The sequence below is a fragment of the Triticum dicoccoides genome, chromosome 3B (genome assembly GCF_002162155.2).
Source record: "Triticum dicoccoides isolate Atlit2015 ecotype Zavitan chromosome 3B, WEW_v2.0, whole genome shotgun sequence".
In the NCBI taxonomy this organism is placed as follows: Eukaryota; Viridiplantae; Streptophyta; class Magnoliopsida; order Poales; family Poaceae; genus Triticum; species Triticum dicoccoides.
This window is the reverse complement of record NC_041385.1, coordinates 245,882,774-245,891,467: the sequence shown is the minus strand read 5'-3', so window position 1 is coordinate 245,891,467 and position 8,694 is coordinate 245,882,774. Positions and strand designations below refer to the sequence as shown.

The 8,694-nt window shown below is 43.5% G+C and overlaps 1 long non-coding RNA gene across 2 annotated transcripts; it reads right to left on the bottom strand.

Moving 5' to 3' along the window:
- Positions 1-5,151: 5,151 nt before the first annotated feature.
- Positions 5,152-8,349, bottom strand: LOC119275742. 2 transcript variants are annotated; one of them, XR_005135863.1, is made up of 3 exons: positions 7,811-8,349; positions 6,690-6,802; positions 5,152-6,134 (listed from the first exon to the last, which is right to left on the bottom strand). It is a non-coding gene; the product is annotated as an uncharacterized LOC119275742 (long non-coding RNA). The 2 variants fall into 2 exon arrangements; XR_005135862.1 differs by having other exon boundaries at positions 6,690-8,349.
- Positions 8,350-8,694: the final 345 nt, after the last annotated feature.

The window sequence follows — 8,694 nt, the reverse complement described above, 5'->3', positions numbered from 1 at the left end:
AACATGCTACAACCACCAAACATGAAAACAAAATACATGGCAGTGATGTACACAAGATGGTTGACAAAACACTAGCACTGAGCCATAGGCAAATTCATCCATTAAGAGGTTCAAACAAGCATGGCTAAAACGCAAATGCAAAACAGATTTCAGACTTAGTGAAATTAACACTAGTCTGAAATTTCAGATCACGATGCTCTCTTCGGAGCAGCAAAACAACATGATAGAAAACCTGAACATGACAAGTAAGAACATGGCATGGAGCTACTCAACAAGTTTAATAAAACACCCAAAGTGACCTGGGGCCAAAAGGGTTCACAAAATACTCTACCGAGCTCACGAACATCGCTCGAACACAATCAGTTTTCAGACTTAGTGAAAACTGAGACATGCTGAAATTTAACTCACGAAGGCATGTAAACGAGCTCGATGCACTCACTATGGTGCAAGTCATGGCAAGGAAAGCATATAACCAGCAAGAAGGCACAAAGTGCTAGCTACTCATGGCAAGAACGAAGGCATAGCATGCATGGAACGCTAACGGTAGCATCGGCGAAATCGCAAACAAGTTGACGATCTGCCCAGATTAACAACGAAGCAAAAGTTGAGCTCGATTGAGTCAACCTAGAGCACTCCACAAATGCCAACAAAGACATGGATGGATAGAGCATGACATAAATATCAAAACTCCCTTACTGATCATCCTCAAAAGAGGCACGGATCACTAGGAAACAAGCTGGACATATAGCATCATGAACTAAAATATCCCAGACTTAGCGAAAATCACTAAGTCCCTGAAATCTGCAATCAGGTACCTCTCTTCGCAAGCTTGCACAAGACAACACACACATCCTAAAAATGCATGGGTGACACTTCTGGAAAGAAGACAAAATGCTTCACAATACATCCCAAAGGGGCACAGGCATATCATGCACGGATTAAACATAGCAAAAAATGACAAAAGTGCATGATGAACTAACGGTTCTGCAATTTAACTCACGAAGCCTCCTTCTAACAGCATTTTGGGTATCAAGATGACCTCAAATGCAAATGATGCAATGGAATGAAATGATTTACATGTCGAGACGAAGATTTTGATATATCATACGCCTAAAACGGATCTACGGTTGCGGAGATACGAGCAGTCAAACATTGCATAAAAATTAGGGTTACGGGGATGAAAAGTCAACCTAGAGGATTAGATCTCAGATCTGGCGCGGTTTACGGAGTCCGCCGGAAACACTGTTCACGCCGGGGCACGGGGATCAAGGATGACCGGCCGGAGAGCTCGCCGGAGTCGGGGAGGCGGTGGCCGGCGTCGGGGAGGCGGTGGCCGGCGTCCGGTCTCCGGCGCGGCGGCGACGAGCGGGCGCGGGAGGCGAGGTGAGGCAGCGGCGGCCGGCGATGGCGCCCGCGGTGGCCGGCGATGGCGCCCGCCGGCTCGGGTGAGGAAGGGCGGCGCGGCGCCCCTGCGGATCTGGCCCGGCGAGGCGGCTACGGGGGCCGGGCGTGGGCCTCGGGCCCGGCGGCGGTGGCGATGTGGTCCGTGCCACGTGGCGCGCGGCGAGTGGTGGAGCGGACGCTGTCCGGCGCGGGCCGGACACGTCCGTCGGCGGCGGAGGAAGGAGATCTGTTTTTTTTAGGGTTTCGGGGAGAGGGAGAGATCCGAAAACGGAGGGGTGTATAAATAGGCATAAGTGGAGCTAGGAGAGTCCAAATGAGGTGCGGTTTTCGCCCACACGATCGTGATCGAACGCTCTAGGACATGGAGCAGAGTTTGGTGGGTTTTGGGCCAAATTTGGGGGGTGTTGGGCTGCAACACACACGAGGCCTTTTCGGTCCCTCGGTTAACCGTTGGAGTATCAAACGAAGTCCAAATGACCCGAAACTTGACAGGCGGTCTACCGGTAGTAAACCAAGGCCGCTTGGCAAGACTCGGTCCAATCCGGAAATGTTTAAACCCCACACAAGAAAGAAAGGTAGAAATGACCACCGGAGGAGAACGAAACGCCGGAATGCAAAATGGTCAACGGGGAAAATGATCGAATGCATGAGATGAACATGTATGCAAATGCAATGCACGTGATGACATGATAAGAGATGCACGAAAAGAAAAACAACACACGGAGACAAAGACCCGAACCCGAGAAATAAATATAACTTAGCGCCAGGGACGGCAAGAGTTGGATACAAATATGGAAAGTTACATCTGGGGCGTTACAACATGTCCGGTCGCCGGGCGGACATGTCCGGCGGCGCGGAAGGGATGGATCTAGGGTTTCGGGGGGATTAGACCGTGAATTTGGAGGGGGGTCACTAATTTATAGGTAGAGGAAGCTAGGAGAGTCCAAATGAGGAGCGGTTTTCAGCCACGTGATCGTGATCGAACGACCGAGAGCATGGAGGGGAGTTAGATGGGTTTTGGGCCACTTTGGAAGGGGTGTTGGGCTGCAACAAAAGAGGGCTTTACGGTTAACCGGTTAACCGTCGGAGTATCAAACGAACTCCAAATGGTACGAAACTTGACAGGTGGTCTACCGGTGCTATACCAAGGGCGCTTGGCAAACCTCGGCCATTCCGAGAACGTTTAACACCCGCACACGAAAAGAGAGAAGAGGGAGACGCCGGAGGACATAGGAGTGCCGGATTGCAAAACGGACAACGGGGAAAAGGCTCGAATGCATGAGACGAACACGTATGCAAAATGAAATGCACATGATGGCATGATATGCAATGCAGATGATGACATGGCAAAGTGCAACACGCAAGCAAATGACATGGCAACGACGGCGAATAACTGGCAGACACCTGGCGCGTCGAAACCGGGGCGTTACAAGTTCCAAGTAAGAGCAAGCACCTATGATGGTGGAGTAGGGGAGATGTGCTTATCATGTACACGTATGTTCTAGAAACAGGAACACGTGTCATATTCACAGGCATTATGTGTAAAGTAAGCAGATGCAATTCAAGTTAGAAGCAATACAAGCTAGACATCATACGCAACATGCAACCACATATAATAGTGTCAAGTTAGAGCAAGCACCTGTAATGGTGGAGTAGGGGAGATGTGCTCATCATCTACATAGCTACCTTGACTATCCAGCCTTGTGTTGTCTTGCGAATCTTGTTAGGAGGATGGCGGAGTAGAATCTGTAGAGACCCATGTTTGAGTTGCTCCGAAGGACCACCATCATCCACTGCCGGACTAATTTTCTTCAGTTGTAATGATTTTGCATTGTGAAGTCAAACCGATAAGAAAAAGGAATACAATTCGCTCTTCAGAACTCATTCATGCATGATACTGACGAACACTACTCGGATGAAAGGCAAACACATGACGCGAGGATGGAATATGTATGAAAAACAGGATGGTGTGACATATTCACACCTATGATGTGGTAACTAAGCAGAAGGCATTTCAACAAATTAGAAGCACTGCAAGCTAGACACCATATGAAAGATGCAACCAATATCACTCTGCCAAGTTCAAACTGTATGGCGTTTCAACAAATTAGAAGCAGTACATACTAGAAATCATATGCAAGACACAACCAATATCACAGTGGCGACTTAAAGGTGCCTTATCGTAAGTGACTGATGCGGGATATGCAAGAATAGTAGTCTGATGTAGAAACAGGAACACATGTCATATTCACAGGCATTATGCGTAAAGTAAGCAGATGCAATTCAACAAAGTTAGAAGCAATACAAGCTAGACATCATACGCAACATGCAACCACATATAATAGTGCCAAGTTAGAGCAAGCACCTGTGATGGTGGAGTAGGGGAGATGTGCTCATCATCTACATAGCTACGTTGACTGTCTAGCCTTGCATTGTCTTGCGAATCTTGTTGGGAGGATGGCGGAGTAGAATCTGTAGAGAACCTCCGTTTCAGTTGCTCGAAAGGACCCCCATCATCCAATCCCTTGCCAATTTCCTTCAGCTTTATTGATTTTGCATTATGAGGTCATACCGACAAGAAAAGGAATATCATTCGCTCTTCAGAACTCATTCATGCATGATACTGATGAACACTACTCTGATGAAAGGCAAAGTCATGATATGAGGATGGAATATGTACGAAAAAATGGATGGCTTGACATATTCACACCTATGATGTGGTAACTAAGCAGCAGACACTTCAACAAATTAGAAACGCTGCAAGACACCATATGGAAGGTGCAGCCAATATCACTCTGCCAAGTTAAAACTGTCTCGTCATAGGTGGCGTTCATTAAACTAGAAGCAATACATGCTAGAAATCATATTCAAGACGCAAACCAATATCACACTGCCAACTTAAAGGTGTCCCATCATAAGTGACTGATGCAGGATACACAAGAAGAGTAGTTTCATGTAAGAACATGGTGTGACAGACAGATATAGTATGTACCAAAAACAGGAAAGCGTGTCATATTCACATGTATCATGTGTAAGCTAAGCATATGCAGTTTACCTAATTAGGAGCAATACGAGCTAGACACCATATGCAACATGCAACCAGATATCACACTGCCAAGTTAGAGCAAGCACCTTGGATGGTGGAGTAGGGGAGCGGAGACTTGTACCTTGTAATGCACTATTAGTACAAGGAGAATCGGTACAGATGCTCCGTTTACGTCGCTGCAGAGGACCACCATCATCACCTTCCTTACTCTTTTCCTTCCTCTTTCTTGATTTTGCCTTGTCAAGTCAAACCCCAAAAAAAAGGAATAAAATTTGCTCTTTAGAACTTATTGATGCATGATACTGACGAACACTACTTTCATGTAAGGCAGCCGCATGATAGGAGGATGGAATCTATCTATTATATATAAAAAGTATTTGATGGGTTTAGCAGAAAAAAGATAATTACCTTAAAAAATTCTACAATAATTAGAGACATCTGGCCTTTAATTCGATGGACCTAATACCATTGAAGAAACTAGAACGGTTAGATCATCATTAACCAGGTGGACCCATTCTGTACATATCGTCACCAACAATCTCTCGATTCTGTTCAACCATCCCACGAATGAAAAAAGTCACAGCCGTGCCAAATAGAAAAACTGATCAACACACGTTTAAAAGTGCACAGCCGTCTTGATGTCAGAAAAAAAATACACAACCGTCCCATAATAGAAAACCTTATCATCACACATTTAAAAATATATAACCCTCATGGTCCAAGAAAAGGTCAAACAATCTTCACGCAATGACCGAACTCTATCAATATTTTACAAAGACATAATCTCTCCAAGCATAAACAAAATCTCACGTTCACGTACATAGATAAAATCTAGACATAATCTCCAAATATAAACAAAATCTCAGGTTCACGTACATAGATAAAATCTCTCCCCATCCAAGCAAACCTCTCTTTCCATCAAGCAAGTGTGGTCAACTCAGCCATCCCTAAAATACTTTCCCCATGCAAAGCTTCGACCATCTCAAAAATTCATTGTCCTTTAGATTTCAGAGTACCCCTATTACATCATCTTCCTCCAGCAAACAACACTTCGACAACTTCCTCCAACAAGTGGCACTTAAGCATTGTCTTCCTGCATCGGTCACCTGCACCAAATCTCATGTCGACTATCCTCAATCATAATCGGCTCTGTCAAGAGATCAGACCATCTTTAGTAAGTACCATGTCACAGAATTATAGCATCCTCTGCAGTATGATATATTGATATCTACTTGCAGTTTGTAGATCAGATAATGGTTCACATAATATTTGGACTGACTACCTCAGTAATTCTGTCTAAATAAAGTACCTCATTAATCAAGTACAAATGGCATAAAAATAATGTGAAAAGTAAGGCAAAAAGTAATAAAAACAATGAATCTTCACAAACTTGAGCATTAATCTGTAACCTGTGGTGGACCAACCATTGGGACGAGCAGGGCTGGCCGGCCCAGGTCTCAAGCGGCGGAGCAAGATACTCCCATCTCCAAAGACCAGCAGGTTCATCATCATTGATCTTTGTAGTCATCCATGATCCATCTCCCCAAAAAACACAAATTTGGTTCTACCACTGTTTGTAATAACATTATAATATCATCCTCTTGAACTTTATATTTGCATTCTCTATTGTGCAGGAATAAACAATGAAAGGAAATGGTGAGCCACATAGCATGGATTGAGAAACCTGCAAAAGGTTGTTAAAACACATCAAATACACAATCCAACAAGATGAACCGTTACGAATCATGAATCTTTCATATGTGGTATCACAAGAATGTTACAACTAAAAAGACAACAATTCCTGTTAGGCACAAGAGGTTCCTAATTGATTTTAGCTTGGACAAGAAAACAATATTTTAACTTATTATTTTATTGATGCAAAACCAGACAATCAACAAAATGGCAAGATTGGAAAGGAGAATGAAACTGCAAGGAAAGATAAATAGACAGTCTTTGATCATACATGGGGATGTCCCACACTACACAGCCACACCGAAAGGACAACCTTTTATCCACTTCAGGTAACAAAATCTTCACAAAGTTTTACCCTTATGTGTGTTATCAACTTATCATCCCTTTGGTTCTAAACTTTAACACTAATGATGCACAGGAAGCAACATTATGTTGCTTATGCTTTGCACATCAATTCTGCTGTAGTCCCATTCAACAAATATCTACTGGTCAAATATCAAGCACCTATACATGTAGAGGTGTGCAACAGATCCTTATCAATAAATACCTTTTTAAATACATAAATAAAGGTGATGACCAAGCCACGCTTCTAATTGTTGGAAAATAGTTCAATTTGAATTTCACTTCAGAGATCCTTACGTCAAAAGATTGCCTTTCTACCTGGAAAATGAGCAGCAAGTCATTTTCTCTGATTCTACAGATTTAACAAAGATTGTAACGAAAGAAAGAGTAGGAATCACTAAATTTACACACTGGATGGATGAAGAAGCCAGTGAATTAACATATGCAGAGTCGATACATTGTATATCTACAACACAATCAGACCTATTTTCAAATTTCGTTTTAAATCTTAATTTGTCTTTGGAAAATATTAAAATTGTAGCTAACCATAAGTATACTAATTATTTTTTAAGTTTGTTGAATATTAATAGGGGCAGAGGGGCCTCACACTGCCAATGTCGTCCGAAGCCTGGAAAAAAAGTGGAGGGGGCATAAACATATTAACACTACACTGTAATCTGTATTTGGCATTCATAACTTACTATCATCATTTAGTACCTTTACCATAAGTCAATGGAAAGAAACTCAAGAGCAACGAGTATACATGATGGTATAAAAACCATAAACAGGAACGTTAGTCACTAAAAAGCACTACCTTATTTAATTATATTAGTTCAATCATACAAAGACAAAAGAAGGATAAGAGGAAGGAGGACATGTAGATCAAAATATTCAATGACCAAGCCAGGTTGCCTCTGTCGACGATGGAGAAAATTTTTGGGCTGCCTCGCTTTGGGACAGTGAGGACGCGTCCGAGTAGGCACTTGGGGACAACATTGTCCCCACCAACCTCACACTCGCACGCGAGAGAAGCTAGCACATCCCCTACATGCATGTCGATGGCAAAAGCACCGCCAATGCAGTTATCATGTATGCGCGGACATATGCTTACATTATTTCCAATTTCACTCCCTAATTATTATATACCTCATTCAACACCTATGGAGCCCTTAAAAAATAATCACATTCCTTTTCAAAATTTCAAGGAAAAATGAAGAACCAATTTTCACTAAACAGGAATGTCCTTAATTACGTTATATTCAATCACACAAACAAAGGAAACGGTTCTGAAAAAAAATGACAGTCAAGGAAAAGGGAAAGAGGGACCTTCGAACTTCAAATAATGTCGCCGATGTGGAGGATGCGTTTGGCTGGCGCTCTAGGGGCGGAAAACGTTTCCACCATCCTCACACTAAAGATGGATCAAAGCTGGCTGCGCGAGACGAAATCCATGCCCACATCACCTGCACGGACGCCGATAGCAACAACACCGCGCAGATGGATGATCTCGCCTACTCCCTTCGCAGCTCGACCTTGGGCCCTGCTACCCCTCCATCGCCGTTTGCCAGCCTAGGAGACCGAGAAGGCGTACATGGAGACAAACCAGCCGTCGTTGAAGGTCATCCTATGGCCGGACCAGCGAATCGAGCTGCGGGGGTGGCTGCAGGAGAGGATGACGAAGCTCATGGCAACGAATCAAGGAAGCAAGCTGACGGGGAGCTATCGGGCGGCAGTAATTTTGGAGTGAACGGAGAGAACAAGGAAGAGAGAAAGGGGATCTGGCAAGAGCAACATGCGAGTGTGTGAAGGTGTGAACGAGAAAGAGAATGCAGTATTTTTTGGGGTTCGTACGGAAAAGGATGTGTGGTCGGCTGGTCGCTATGTCCATGTGCTTGAGGATGTTTGGCTAAATCCCGTAATATTCAACCAGCAGAAAAAATAACTCTTTTTACAGCATGATAGGGAACGCGAACAATTAGCATGATGGGACCCATAATAAAACCAATAATGTTTTGTACATGTACCCTCTATGTAAATTAATACTCTCTTCATCCCGAAATGTCTCCGCATTAAAACAACTTTGTACTAAAGTTAATGTGAAGTTGAGATACTTATTTTAGGACGAAGGGAGTATAGGATGAGGTCTTATATTTGTTTACAGAAGAAGTACATCGTAGTGTGCACAATGCTTTTTTTTCTAATAAAAATAC